The 15435-nt window shown below is 44.4% G+C and overlaps 1 protein-coding gene across 3 annotated transcripts in view; it reads right to left on the reverse strand.

Annotated features, from left to right (window-relative positions):
• POMGNT2 (protein O-linked mannose N-acetylglucosaminyltransferase 2 (beta 1,4-)) overlaps nt 1–11679 on the reverse strand; it is a 32474-nt gene extending 20795 nt beyond the window's left edge. The window contains exons 1-3 of one of the 3 annotated variants that reach the window (XR_012672609.1): nt 11535–11667; nt 9137–9271; nt 21–2970 (exon numbers count right to left, since the gene is read on the reverse strand). The gene's annotated coding sequence lies outside the window, so the exon portion shown is untranslated. Of the gene's footprint in view, nt 1–20; nt 2971–8527; nt 8615–9136; nt 9272–11534 lie in introns of those variants that run through there. The other 2 variants (XR_012672608.1, XM_075143340.1) reach the window with 2 other exon arrangements.
• Between the last annotated feature and the right edge of the window lie 3756 nt (nt 11680–15435).

The raw sequence follows: 15435 nt of genomic DNA on the forward strand, positions 1-15435 counted from the left end.
TAACACCATATACAAAGAAATCTTTGCAACCAAAAAATGAAACAATTTTTATTGAGAATTACGTTTTCTCGGCTGAACTTCAGCAAGTAAGCTGGATGGTACAAAAAAAAACTTTTTCACAAATACAAAAAAACCTTCTGTTGTCAAATAAACTCTTATTCCTCTCATCTTTACCCCAATCTCCATATATACCATCTCCACACAAGAATCAAGACATCAAAATGCCCCTTGATCCCTTTTTACACACGTATGGTCTTCAGAACATCTAGCAGCTGAAGAAGGAGCTCCTGGATCCGACCATGCAGAGGATTCCAGCTGTCAATAATTATCTACATCTCTGTTTCAGTTTTATAAGGCAGAGTCAAAGGCCAGGAGAGAGGAGGACACTTGCATGTGTGTTTTGAAGGAAAAGGCAAAATATTTTACAATGGAAAAGGGAAACATCAGTTGGTTCAGATATAAGAATTGTGCAGCACAGCCTCTTGTAGGCATGACAAAGCAAGCTTTGGTGTGTGAGACAGTCAGATAGCAATGAAAGGTGCAGGCAGGATGGGAAAAGTTAGTGAAACTTTTCAGCTGTCGGTGGCAAAAACTTTATGAGCTGAGGGGGCAAATTACTGAGCCCTTCGCTTACAAAGCATTTCTTAAGAAAACTTCCAAGTTAAGTCCAAATAGCCAACTATACTTAAACTCAGATGTGTCTCTTCTCAAACATAAACAGAGCAAACCAAAAGAATATAGAAGACATAGAACTGAAAAAAAGGGAAGGAAGAAAAGAAACAAGTAGGAAGGGAATAGAGAGCAAAAAGAAGACACACATGGACAAAGGATGTACAGCAGAAGAATGTGCAACCTTCAAAAACTGCTCCAGAGGAAAAAAGAGCAGACTGGGAGATTATCTTTTTGATCTGTGTTTATCAGTAAAGCACCAAGGAATTTCCAGTCATGAGCCTGACACCTCATTGCACTGTATGAAGTAAACAAAATCACTTAAAACACAGGAGATGGATGTGAAAATTGCGGTGCCAGCTGCAATGCTGTGGGACCAGTTGGAGGTAATTCAGTGAAAATGAACGATGCTATAAAATCAGTGCATCAGGAAAACTCAGCCCGCAGCTCTCTTTTAGAGTCTCAAGAATGCAAGAGGGATGACATCTAATTCAGCACCAAAAAACCCAATAAAAACATTTCCATCTGTACACAAAGATGTCTCCCCTCCCAGTCAGAATGCAAGCTCAAATCCAGCAGGAAGAGGATAGACAACTTCACACCACCAGGAGCACGCGGACAGCACGCAGAGCAGAGAATACGCTGCTTCCTCAGAAAGCACACATGCCATCAAATTCAAAGGAGCAAGAAACGTGGTATGGAAATGAACTAAAGTGGAGGAAAGAAAACAGAGCCTAAAGAGTGCTTCCACTAAAGGACAACCAGAATAAGAACCAGACAAAGAAAAGATCTGCACCACTCTGCCTACTGCACACTGCCATCAGCAGCTAAAAAAAAATAACAATCCTCCTTTAGCCACTTTTCCAAGAGGTTTCTTTCTTAGGCAGGCGGAGAGTGAGCTAGTGTACAGAGCTTTGGTCCAAAAGCTTTTAACTGGTCAGGAGGGAAAGGGGTTGAAGTGTAAGTTACTGAAAATTTCTACATATTTCCCTGTTTGCAAGGGAGGAAAAGTTATGCACTCTCTTGTAACATCCTCAGTCTCTTCTAACGCTTCAGCCCTTCTAGGCAGAGGCACCACACCACCGTACCACCTACTACAGACAAGGTGTTCTTCTGCTCATGGTTAGCAGACGTGGGCAGAGTATGAAAGGTGAAGAGGGGAAGCGGATAGATGCACTGTAAGGCAGCAAACACCAAACCATTAGGGTTTCCATCTACATCAGTTCACACCTCAGAGTCAAAGACAGTAACACACAAGAGCAACACCTGCACTACTCACAGACCACTCTTCCAGGTGACTGGAAAAGGCTCATTTCCTTTTCCTACTTCAAGCCACTAAAACAAATCAATGCTCTTTTCATAGCAAGAGCTTTGCTTACCCGACACAGCATGGTGCTGGGTAGATACACCCAATGCAACACTTGTGCTTAGATTTAAGCATGTGCTTAACTCCTGGCTGGATCAGCACTTTCAACCACACGTCCTTGTGGGCCATGGATTTGCATTCTTACTCATCTTTAAATTTTCCAGGACATGTAATTTATCGTTCTGCCTGTAATAAAGGATGGCAACGCCCTGCTCGTTCTTGCTCTCATTACACTGCAGAAAACAAAAATATAGATTTCTCAACAGCAAGGTGGAAGACACCGATATCCCTTCTCTCGCTCTGATAATTTAGCTTATAGCATATCATTACCAGGCTTGAATCAGAAAAAGGGAAAAAGACTCAAAGGCAGAAGGAAAAAAAGTGGACGAAAAGGATATTTACTGCAACAGAGACAAACAAACAAAAAAAATCCATTTGCGGATCACATATGAAAAGAACATCTACATTAAATATGATCTCAGAAGAACGGACGAGGATAAATCCATGTGCCATTCCAGGTATTTCAGCCTAAATATGGAAAATACACATTACTCTGAGTTTATGAAGGGCTTAGTTTTATCAGTACTATTTATACACACTTTCTTGGTTCATTTTAGACATATCGCTTATACTGTACACACACTATAAATACAAAATGCATAGCAGCGCATTTATGTGTCACAGAAACAAGATTTTAACCCAACAGACTTGAGTGCTCACTGATTTTAAAAGACAACAGCTCCCTATTTTTTAACATGTTTCTAAATTATATATGGGCTGTGTATCCCTCCAGACAAATGAACGCTGATAAATTACGTTCTGTCTCTAGCCAGGCAGTTAAAGTAATCTGCACCCTCCCACCCCCTCGTCACATGAAATAAAGATGAAGGACCGCACAACGTCAGTCATATTGCAGATCCATTCAGCAGCTGCCTCTACCTGAAACAACAGAATAGATGTGTCAAGATCTTCATCAGTTGCCACTATCAGAAGCTGAAATTTTTGCTGCAATGGACTCAGGCAACCCCTGAGAGGGTGCTGGCTAGTACACGCCCTACACAGCCAGCATTACGCTAGACTGCATCCAGCTCCTCTCACAAGTTTCTCCCAATGGGATTGTTCTCCTTCCTAACTGACTTTATCTTTTATGCCTGGACAAGTGATCTCGGCTGCATCTGTGGACTGTGATACGTTTAACGAACAGCACAGTGTGCTCCATGACCTGGCTGCTCCCCAGCCACATGCCTGCGGGAATGCTACCTGGAATATTAAGCCCAGTGCATGTGCTTCAGCACACACATCCCATTTCCAGCCCGCTTCATTACCCTTTTCCCAGCAAGCTCGCCCAGAGTTAATTTAATGCATTTAAGGACTGAAGACCAGCCTTGCCTCCCTGCAGTGCTATCAAACATGTTACAGGCAGAGAATTTGGCCATATTCCATCTATGGGGTTTCCTCCAAAGTCCACTTCCTCTGAATAGCTGATGCTGATGCTTGATCAGTATGAGAATAGCGCTCCACCCAATACAATCCACCACCACCACGGAGAGCTGCTGTACCCTCACACTGACCCTTGCATACCCCAGTCCCTCCCCTACAATAGCACGGGAGCTGGATCATTTCCAAGTCTCCCTGTCTGATACTCACAAAGTATGGAACTGCAGAGGATCAGAGTATGAAACAGTGGTTACTTTTTCTTATATTCAGGCTCTACCCGCCTGGTCAGCTTAACACGACGGCTCTCTACAGCTACAGAAGGGCACTCGCAGTCCCCAGGCCAGGAAGCGGCACCCAGGGGACAGAGCAATAAGCAGAGGCAAGTAAATGCTTTCCAGCTTCTTCCTTAGCAAACTGCAACAAGAGTCCCCTGAGCTTGGGGACTGTCATCTTCAGCTTCAAACTCCCATGGGAGAAAGTTTTTTCCTTTCCAAGGGAGACTTCCTACTTCATCAACATTTAGGCAGGATCTAACGAGCAGGAGGCCCAGTATAACTACCATAGCTTTGAGAGGGAGAGGGAGGAGAGTCTGCATTCAGAACCACACCTGGATGTGCCTTTGCAGTGCAATCCCATCTCTGTTTACAAACAGGCTTCCTTCCAACACATTCCTAAGTACCTGTACTATGCTTTCCATCAGTATTATATAAACTAAGAACCTTTAAAGTTCAAACACAAATCACTTCTTTACTAATCTGGCCAATTAAAAAATGAAGAATGATAACAAGTTGTGAAATTTATCTTGCCACCAGCCTAACTGCTACTCGGGGCTTCAAATTATGGCAGAAAAAATGAGGAACAAAACTGAACTGTTTATAGCTTGTTTGGATTCTGGTTTACAAAGTACAGCATTATCTTTGTTAATGTGTGAAGAAATGCAATGGCACTGTGGACTTCTACATCAAAAAAACCTGCTTTAATTAATTATTTGAGTATTAAACCAGCAAGAAAAGAAGTACTGGAGTTATTTCAGAGTTGCTCTTTGCTTTCACACATGTGATCTGTCTGCAAACGTTAATACTAATTTGCCAAAAATCTTAGTTCATTTTACTACAGAATTATTAGGGTATTGGGATTTAGGATTAGGATACTGGGCTACTATGATTATTAGGATACCTGGTGGTATCCTAACAAAACCCGAAACATTTTGAGATCTCCTTTCTAAGGAGGGACTGGGGAAGGATTGAGGAGTAAAGGAGGAAGGAAAGGCTGCAATTTAAATAAGTGTGAGAGTGTCTACACATGGAGAGTTAAGGACAGAGAAAGATTAAGTGAGGAACCGAGTGTCAAAGAGAAAAAAAAAAAAATCAACGACAAAACTAGGAGTGGTCTACAAACCTTCCAAGTTTAATTACAGTACCTGAGGTGCACTTAGATGCACTTGATTTAAAGTTCATTCATTCACCTTCCTTTACTAAAAAAGTCAACCACAGGTACCAGAAATGAAATCCTACCAATCAAGAGCAATCAAGGTTATATTTTTAAAGCTAACTCTGCCCCTCTCTTCTTTCCCCCCAAACTTCCAACTTCCCATCTCAGGGCTGTCAGTAGTTGTCAGCAATTCATATGAGAAACTCATCTGAACATACCATATAACTTGACAGGCAATACATCAGAAAACCTAGATGATGTGACAACGGCAAATTCCACCAGATGGTCCTGGATCATATCCATCCATTTAAAAAAAAAAAAAAACCTGATAGAAAAAAAACCCAAAACACAGAAAAGCAGAAGTTCTGAAGAAGGAAAAAAAAAATCTGCTACATGCACTGTTTCACCCTTTGTCCTATCCATGCTGGAAAAGGAGACACACAATAGCTCCACCTCTTGTCTTCACTAGCTCATCCTGTCATTAATATCAGTATGTATATTTCATCCTCCTACCCTAAGAAAAGGCTTCTAAATAAAGATGCCACTCCATTAAAAAGCAGTATGTACTAGTAACAGTGGTGCTTTCCAATTGAGAAAACTCCATCAATGACTCTGGAGCCTGGTCCTGCCCCAGCATCAACATGGTCTCCAGGTACACCAAACCCAAGCGGGTAGCCCCGGGAGTAGCTGCGAACTTGGAGCACTTTCAAGATTCCTTCCCCATCTCCCTGTTGCTCTTGTAGGCAGCACAGATTCTGTTTGGGTTCAGGCTGCCTATGAACTTCATCAACCTTTGCAATGGCCCTTTTGGGAGAGACCTTGGATTGCCTTGTCCACTGTCAGCCACGCAATCCTGTGAAGACAGCCGAGACCTGCGGGTCAAACACTGACTGTCCAGGCCCAACCTCAATGGAAGTAAAACTGCCTTTGATACATACAAAGCTCAAACCACCTTCCAGCAGGTAGAGAGCACAACCCGCTCCTGATTCTGGCCTCAAGCCCACACAAAACACAGTGCTGAGGCAGGCACAGGGTCAGGGTCAGGACTCTGTGCCACCCTCTGGGAGGTCAGCGCAGTCCCATGGCACAAAGCACCAGGTTCAGAGGCAGCTCTGGGGTTAATTCACTGCCAGGAAAACACTGAAGCTGTCACTGTTCTTCAGGTGAGCACCACCAACCTGGTCACAGCAGCAGCTCAGCTGGGACAAAAGTGACAGGCCTATGAAACGTAAATCAAACCTGTGCAGGCTGTCACTGCTCAAGCGAGACCTTCAGGGACACCATTCCTTGCTCCTGTTCTGCCCCTACCTTCAATAGCCATGTACATGTTTTGCTCTGTGAAAAGTAACTGTGTGTAACTGCAAAAAAATACTGTGTATCCTTGTCCTCCCAATTACACATGCTCTGAAATAAAAGGTATTTAGTCAAATATATTTTCAATTGGTAAAGCAAGTACATATGAATCTGAATGCACAGAGGGAATGAAGACAGTGAATAATGTGGTGTTATTTTATCAAACATTTAACAGGACAGGATAGTGCTTCAAAGTTCTTTGGAAATCTGAGACCTTCTTTGAATACAAAGCTGTGACTGTGGTAGAAAGCAGATCTACTCCCTGCCAGTGCACAAGCTGCACTCCACAGCTTAGGACTGAAAAAATCTGTCTTCAGGCCACTGTGGCAAAATCAGTTTCCACCCAGAAACTAGAATGAGCCTTTAACAAAGGAGTATTTCTGTATATTATAAATACCTATTTTCCTTCCCCTAAGGAAAGTTCCTTCCATTATAAACTCTGCTTTGCTGTTAAACAAAGCGCACCCATTTCCCAAGTGAGAAACACCTGTGAGGGGGAATTCTCCAGTGCACTGGTGGGGAACTGGGCTGCAGTCATGCTTCAGAAACTGCAAGCAAGTGGACTGGGCTCCAGAGATTACTGATGAAAAGGGCTTTTTTAGCAATGGCTGATGGCTACTCGCTGACTTCTGAGGAAGCAGTTTATTGTCTTCATCCACTCCATTTTACAATTATCACCTTTAGCACAGAGAGGAAGCTACTTTTACATCATGGACCTGAGAACAAAAGGCTTACAAAAAAGTCAATTCTCCCCTCCTCCTCAAACTTCAACAAGGAATATCCGATTTTTTACTCTGCCTTTGTCATTTTAACATAAAAGAAAATGTCAGTGGCATTTTCAAGTTTTGCTGTTGTGCACCAGTGGGGTTTCAAATACTGCAGAGGAACATAATTACATTTACAGACACTTTTGACTGGAACTTAAATATTGTGACAGCACATAATAGTCTCTTAGAGATAAGAAAAATAGGCATTTAGCTCAAAATGTATGTTCTGATTAAACTTAAAATGGACACCACGTTTTTAGCGGAGTGCCTTTTGGCATCTAAAAGTTTTTCTATAAATACTAGACTATGATTTTTCAAAGCATCAACTTTCTACAGAGAGAAAAATAATCAACTTACTATTTAATTGTTTTCAGCAGAAATACTGTAAAACAGAAGGCATAAGAATAATATGTATTTAATAAAATTGGTAAAATGTCATTTCGATATTTAATTATATCTCATTAGAAAAGCAAAAATACTGCAAATCAAAGTCCAAGAATCAGCTGTTTACTTTATTTATTTATAGGCATTTATATAGCGCTCATCACCATAGCAACCAGGAACGTTTTCTTCCTCTTGTTCAAAGGAAAAGTTGTAATTTTGAAATGTGATCCTTTGATTTTACAGTGCAAATAGGTACTTACATCCTATGCTGCAAACACTTGGGCAGGTGCTTAAAGTACGTGAATAGACCTAAGCCAAAGGCATGGTGAAAGAGACAGAAACAGAGAAGGAAAAAAGAAAGGGAAGGAACCAAGAAGCAAGTGAGGACGAGGGAAGGAGGGAAAGAGTAAAGGGCTTTCCTATGAAAGTTCACAGTGCACTAGGTCCTACAATAAGCTGTGATCTCCCTGGTGCTTTTTTTCCTGTAATAGTAAGTGACTGGTTCATGGAGCACAGTTCAATTAATCAAGAGTGATCAACAAGTTCCCAGTTCATGCTGAGGACACCGGTGAATATTCTTGAGCAAGGATTTCTAAGAAGATTGTAGCTTACAAATGAGGCTGCAGAAGGTTGCCTCTCTTTCGAGAGCATAGAAGTCAGGAGCCTCACTTTGACTGCTTCTCTCTTCTGATCCTCCAGCAATTAGCCATTATCAAATTCCCACAGAATTAATAGACCTTTTTAAAAATGCCATCTGCTCACAAAACATCAAAGAAATGAGTAAATTAGAACATTGCTCCTGCATACACCATTATAGAATGAATTACATGCAATTGCAGTTTCCCCACGATACTCATGGTGTGCACAAGCACAAAACTGCTTTTCAGACCCTCAAAAGAGATTGAAATTGTTTTTATACTATTTCATCTGGTTGCTTCCCACCACCATATAGATTATACACATAGATGCACAATGTAGTACTTCAGATCCTTTTAAAAGCTAACGAATGTCTAATTGGGATTGAAAGAAAAAAAAGAAGAGATCTTTGGCCTGTTGTCACTTTGTTATATAAGACATCTTATCATCAAGATTTCCTCAAGACACAGGTATATGAAGTTATTACCTTCAACTCTGCATTTAGTTTGATCCTTTCTTCTTCATAAACCAATACTGTCCAAAGCAGTTAAATAAGGATGTTCAGTTGTTCCTAAACCAAACACATAAATCTTTACACAAGACTGGTGGTTATTTTGTAGTCTTTTTTTAAGCTGTATTCTAAATAGGGCAGAAGCTGCATGTATGACAGCAGGAAAAGTGACAACTTCCTTATCTGGAAAAGCACCAGCAGGCACTGTTATCAGAGCAGACCAGCTCTTTTAAAGTGGACTGATGAAGCTATTTTTAAAAACACCTAATAACATCACAGAGGAGAATCTGATCTCTGCAAAGGTGAGCCGCGCAGCTCGATACTCCTGGGAGGCAGCTAATGAAACTGAAGCTTGTCAGACACAGACTGCGTCCAGTAATTGGCTTTGAAAACTCACAGTTTAAATTCCGCCACGCTGCGTTCAATGCCCCGCTCACGGCTTGCTCCAACTGCAGGCAGAGCCGAGGGCTGTCTAGCATGACCAAATGTGAGCGGCCGCCTTTCCACTGCCTGTGCTGCCAGGCCCAGTCTGTGTACTTGGAGGGCAAAGAAAGAAACCTACTTTCTTCCAGCACCTCACACCTACCAGTTCACTGCCAGGACTGGGAGAGACAGTTGCGGGGGGAAGAAGGCAGAATGGTGTCGGAGCAGGCGGCGTGCTGATGGAGGAGGAGGGAACACGTCCTACCACAGAAGGTGAAGGAAAGGAGTGAAGACCTAAAAGGAGAAGGAAGAGAATGTCATGCATTCATCCACCACAGCAGAACCACCGACCAACGCTAACCCTCAGTCAGCACTCTGCGCCCACTGTGCAAAGTCCCTTAGGACTCACTTTCCCAGGAAGGTGGCCAGCAAAACAGGGGAAACCCATTTTCCCTGAAACTCCACTTACCCTTACTAGCTCGCTCCTCCTCGAGCTTTATGGACCCATAGACCCATTCTACCCCTTGCTCTGAACCACAAAACTGAATTCTGTGACCATCCTGGATAACAACTGAAGAAATTATTGTTCCACAGTGTGAGAAGGCAAAATTTGGTCTGCACAGCTGAGAACCTTTGATCTGGTTCTCGCTCTGTGGTTTAACACTCTCCTTTGCACCACCTTCTTTTTTGTGATTCTTCCCGCCTCCCACTACTTCCTAGAAAAATCCACTCCTTCACAGTCTAGATACGCTCTGGTTGGAAAAGCCATTTTAAATAGAAAGCAGGTCTTCTGCTGAGAGAAGTCATCTACGGCTCTGTTTATCTGAATGATAGTTTTACTAGTGGAGGATCTTTAAGCCTCTATGTTTTAAAACACCTCCTGAAGACCTTGCTGTGTTAGAGCACAGGCCAGATATAAATCTGTTAAAAACTCTGGGGAACAATAACTAAATGTGGGCTGCTGTCATAGGGAACTGTTTAAACCAACAGCACTTACTGGAGACTTTAAAACAACAATTTTTAAGAGAAGGGGGTGAGAATAAGGGGATAATACCTGATTTTAAGATGACTGAAGCAAACCTCAGTAAGTTCACAGTGAGATGCGACTCAGGAGATTGGAAATTTAACTGGAAAAAGATTTCCATATAGTCAATCCATTTTGTATATTTTTAAATAGAGAATGGGCTCTAGGTAATTAGTCCCAAAACATTAAGCAGGTACCTGGAGTGCATGTTCGTGGCACACTTCACAAGTGTTGGAGGCTGAACTCCAGCTCTGATGACAGCTAATTAAAACACAAAAGTGAGACTCCAAGTAAAACTGCCACCTTGCAATCATAAACCATTCAAAATGCGCTCTTGCAGAAAAGCAGACTGCAAAGCAGGTTTCCTATATCTAGTTCACGCATTTGGTATCTACCACGTTTTTGAAAATGACATTGCAAAATAAACACCCTTACAGTTGGTGTGTTTAGCATATGTCAGATTTGTCTGGAGGAGAAGGTTGTCCCAGAGAGTAAGAGCTCTTCTGGTTCTCAGCTAAGTCAAGGCTTGAGCTAACAAGCCAATCTATCAGTTCAAGTGTTTTGAGATCGCTATTAAAAGGAGCCCTTACTGTTTTATTACCAAAGTCAACAGATTCTCCTGAATCAGCAGTCACCGTTTAAAAGTCAGCATTTGTCAATAGTTATCCAACTATGGTACTGGTGTGAAAACACCAATATGTTCCCTTGCTTTTACCAGTTGTTCAGATACAGTCATTATTCTCATCACCAGAGAAGAGTGTGCCTCTTCACTTTTTTGCCAAAGCAGCAGCCATTATCTTAATAACCCATTTAAACATTGGGTTAATTGAGAGAGGCTGAAAGGAGGCAAGGGGACTTAAATCAGAACATGCATGTGCAACGCACCCAGAGCTGACAAACGCAGGAGAAACTTTTCCACCATGCTTAGTCAGCACACAATAATTAAAAGGGAAAGGATACGATAAATTCAGCATCCGTATCCACTGGGGCCAAATTCGTAAGGACTGGTAAGCTTTCAGAGCCGAAGACAGGTGTCTAGGGGGGTTCCCAAGGCACTCAGCCATCAAGGAAAATTGTCAGGAGAACATAATTACATCTTTACGTGCCCTGGCAGGCTTTAAACCTGCAGCATGTTTGACCTCTAGGGAGGTTATTAGAGTTTTAATTGAAATTGCGTTTGCGTGGTGCAGGCAGCTGTCTACAAGAGCTAAGCCTCGCAGCGTCGCCTGCCCCCGGTACCGGGACGGACCGCTTTTGCTCTCCGGCTCTGGAGAAGAAAGGTTTCCACGTCCAAAGTGCCAGCTCCGCTCTGCACAACCCTAGGGGGGGGTTTCCGTGGGTTATTTCCACACACACCACCGCCCCGCCCCGCCCCACTGTGGAGCCGCTGCCGACCACAGGAGACATCGCCCCGGTGCCCCCGCCTCCCCTTCACCCACTTTCCCCTCAGAAAAGAGGCGGCAGCCGCCGGCCCCCGCGAACCGCCTCTTGCGGGTGCCCGCCCCGGGCCGCCCCCGCCCCGCGCCGCCTCACCTGCCGCCCGCGGCGCCAACGGCAGCAACCGCCCCCTCGGCCCGGCCCCGCCACCCCTACCGCCTCCTCACGGCCTCCCCGCCCGCGGCGGGCGGTGCCACCATCTCCTCGCAGGCGGGCGCTGTCCACCGAGGGGCCGGGCCGGGGCGGAGCGGGGCGGCACCGCCTCCCCCGCGCTCCCGGCGGCGGCGCGGGGGGGGGGTGATGGGGAAGGGGGCGGGCGGCCCCTCGCCCGCCGTGCTCGGGAGGGCGGCGGCCCCTGCGCATGCTCAGTGCAGGGCGCCGCGAAAGGCATTCTGGGGGGTGTAGTTTGCGGGTGCCCGGCTGCCACGTTCCCTCAGGGTGGGCTTCTTGCCGGGGTGTTTAGCACGGACCCTCTCGCCGCTCCCAAGCCACCCCTGCTCCCACCTCCCCCCTGCTCCCATCTCAGTCCGGTCGTTTCCCCTCACAGCTTTCTCCCCAGGCTGCCCAGTCCTTGCCTCCCCATCCAGTCAATTTCCTTAACGCCTCTCCATCTCCCAGTCCTCTTGTTCCTCACCTCCGCTCCTCACCTCTTCCCCAAATCTCCTTCAACCTCCATTCTTCTGCTGTCCTCCCACCACCTTCCCTCACTGACCTTCCGCTGCCCCTCAGGGTCCCTCACTGATCCTCAGCTTTCCTCTGCCCAAGAGCCTCCTTGCTTGCTGCCCACACTCCCTGGCCTCTTGATTTCTTCCGCTCGGCATATATATGCTAAAGTGGAGGGCAAAGGGCAACCATCCTTATTGTGAGTACATGGCTTCAAATCCTCTAGGAAAACCTGACAGATAGCAGGCACCTGCATCTTTACCGGAGGAAGGTTCTTCCCACCAGGGTAAGTGGCAGGGGCACGTGCACATGGTGAGGTTTGGTAAGGTCAGACTTCACCAGAGCAATCTGAGATTATTACTGCTTGAATAAACCACCGAGGACATCTTGAGTCCGATACAAGAGGTCGAATCAGCTGAACACGTGGACACATGTGCGTACGGCACCTCTGCTTGACCCAGCCTCTCCCACAGTCAGTGGGGCTTTTGCCATTCACAGCACTGAGGCTTTTGATTTCTCATGGGGGCTTTCCATTTCCACACCCACGCAGTGCTCTTAATCAATGAGAAGGACAATTAATGGCTTGGTAGCATCTTTCACATTAGCTGGTGTTTGTATGCATAACTAAATGCTCCCAGAGTGACAGGATTGCTAAACATGCGTGCAGGAAATTAATGTAAAACTTTAACTGTTGAAATGTTTGCCCCTGAAAAGCTGATAGTCATTTGGGGGAAATCAAATTTAATAGCTTAGTACTCTTTCCTCCAGTCTTTTCTTCTGTCTTGCAGATTTTGCAGCTAATGATCCGAAGAACTATCTTGTGTTATAAGAGATACACACGAGAACTGAGGGTTTTCAGAAATGTTCGTTGCTACTCTAAATTTAATTTCATTACAGTCTCTATGAATTTTAGTTTTGAGCTCCCATGGACTGATAAGGCAAATGTCAGTCTTCTGAGCTTCGTTTTCCAGAGTTTGTTCAAGAACTATTACACTAATGAAATTCATTGCAAGAGATCCCATCTACTCCATTTCTCATTAAGTTTGTGAGTTATACTCCAGTCTTACAGAGACTTCAGAATGCTGGATCCTCATCCTTATAACTACAGCAATGGTGCAAAATCACCATCATCATTATTTTCATTTTCATTAGCGTTTGTTGGAATAAAAAGTCACTATTTATTTCTACAATGTTTAGAGTTCTCTATTAATTTCTCCAAAGCATTTGTGAGTAGAAATCTTGCCTGGAAACTAAGATTTCACGAATACCTGTTTGCATATTCACATATATGTCATCTGCAGTGCTACTTTTCCTCCTTGTTATGAAATATTTAATGAAGCAGTCAAAAAGCCAGACATTACAGTAATTTGAATTAAGTGGCCAGTCACGTATCACAAACGATGAATGGCCAAAGACACAGACATAATCATTCAAGAAAAAAAAGAACACCCATAAGCTGAAATGTGTTTCTATGAAATATTCATAGGATTGCCATGATTTATTGCCATGTCTGCTTCAGAATAACCTGCAACGGGAAAAGAGCATAATCTGATAAACTTTTCATGCAAAATAGTTCATTCGTTATTCCTGGAGTGTCAGGTTTGTAGACCCACATCTGTTTAAGTCTACCGCCTGTAAGGGGTAGGGAAGTGTTTTCCTTAATCCAAGGCTTTACAGGGGATACCTAGTGAAAGTAATGTGAATATGCTAATGGCGGAGACTGTCACTTCAGGTCCCAGACATAGGTACCTAGTGCCATTTTAGACAGTTTAGGTTGCCCAAGACGTCTGCACAAGGCTGGTAGATACAACGTGGGACCTATAAGACACTCTCAACTGGTGTAATGGCAACTAGAGGCCTGGCCCAAACTTGAGTTTCAACATGGTACCACACACTTACATTGCCCGAATCACTTCTGATGTGACTGTTCAGGGAATAAATCAGCTTTTAGAGACACGGGCAGAGGATGGGCTCACAATTAGGAGCTAGAACAATTGAGCCACCTTTTACAGTCCAATAGGCAGAGCTGTATCTCCAACCTCAAGCAAATATTGAAATATTTCCACCTCATACGTCCTCACCTCACCTTCTGCACTTGGGTTATGCAACCTCTGTATGTGCAACTTCTTTGAATGAGAAAATATCAGAGGGCTTGATCCTGGAAGCTGCCCCTGTCCAGCAGAGCCGCTGCTGTGCCTGCTCATGAACATCAACACGCTGGACTGCAGCGCTCCAAGCCTTGCTCAGCTGAAGTCAACTAGATCCACCAGCTTCTTTGTTGTGTGTTTCTGTGCGATGTTGCCTCAGCTCTTTTGTCTGTTTACCTAATGCCTCTGCTCTCCTTTGGTATTCACTACGTCTGTGTGTGCTGCACAAATGAGTATTTGGTGGGCACTGGCGCTGTTGACCTTTCTACATCAGGGCAGAAAGAAGCATCTACGCAAGTTGTTGGCAGGATCTTGCTGGGATTGAGCCACCCAGATTTTTTTAAATGTCAGCTTTGTAAATTTTATTAGGTGGGGATAGGGGAACACGCAAGCCCAAGAGATGTGGCAGTCTGCCTATGGTGTAGTCACAGCTCAGCAGAGCTTGTGGGCTAACCAGCCAGCGTGCGAAACTGGATGAGCACCAGTGATTCAAGTCTTGTAAAAGGTAATAAGCGACATCCATGGAGCGTGCTGCTGTCTGATTGTCCTGCCAAAGAGCACCGTTTCAGCCAAAAACGTCAGTGAAACCATTTGGGACTAAAGGCAGCATGTAATTCTCTGCACATCAGATCGGCATATTCTAAATGCAGGCAGCAGAGAGAGCTGAATGAGGGATTTTGCAAGTGCTACGTGCCTCAAACCTCTCTTACAAATTCATGTAATCCACCAAAGAAATTATACATATTCATGTCATTCTACCTCAGGTGTATGAATTTGTTTGGAGGGCATAGACACTTTGTTGCCTCCGAAGAGCAAGCTTTCATTAAACTGTCTCTCATTTGGAAAATGCAAGCAGTGACCCCACTCTCTGGAGTACCTGACAGCCAGTAATAGCTGTATCGTGATCAGTACCTACCCCCTGGTATCAATTTTTCACATGCTGATGTCAAACACGTGCAAAAGTAAAAAAAGAAATAAAAAAATCTGCTGCTGAGCAACGCTACCACTGAAGTGACTCGTGTCTACCACTGATCCACTGGGATCAGAGCTGCGCTTTCAGAACACCAAGTGCCCTCACCAAGTGCCCCACCAAGTGAGGGCACTTGGTGTTCTGAAAGCGCAGCTCTGATCCCAGTGTTTTGCTCCTTGAGCCCAAGGGCTGGGTAATTGCTGGTGTTGCCAAGGAA

This window comes from Calonectris borealis, chromosome 2 (genome assembly GCF_964195595.1).
Source record: "Calonectris borealis chromosome 2, bCalBor7.hap1.2, whole genome shotgun sequence".
In the NCBI taxonomy this organism is placed as follows: domain Eukaryota; kingdom Metazoa; phylum Chordata; class Aves; order Procellariiformes; family Procellariidae; genus Calonectris; species Calonectris borealis.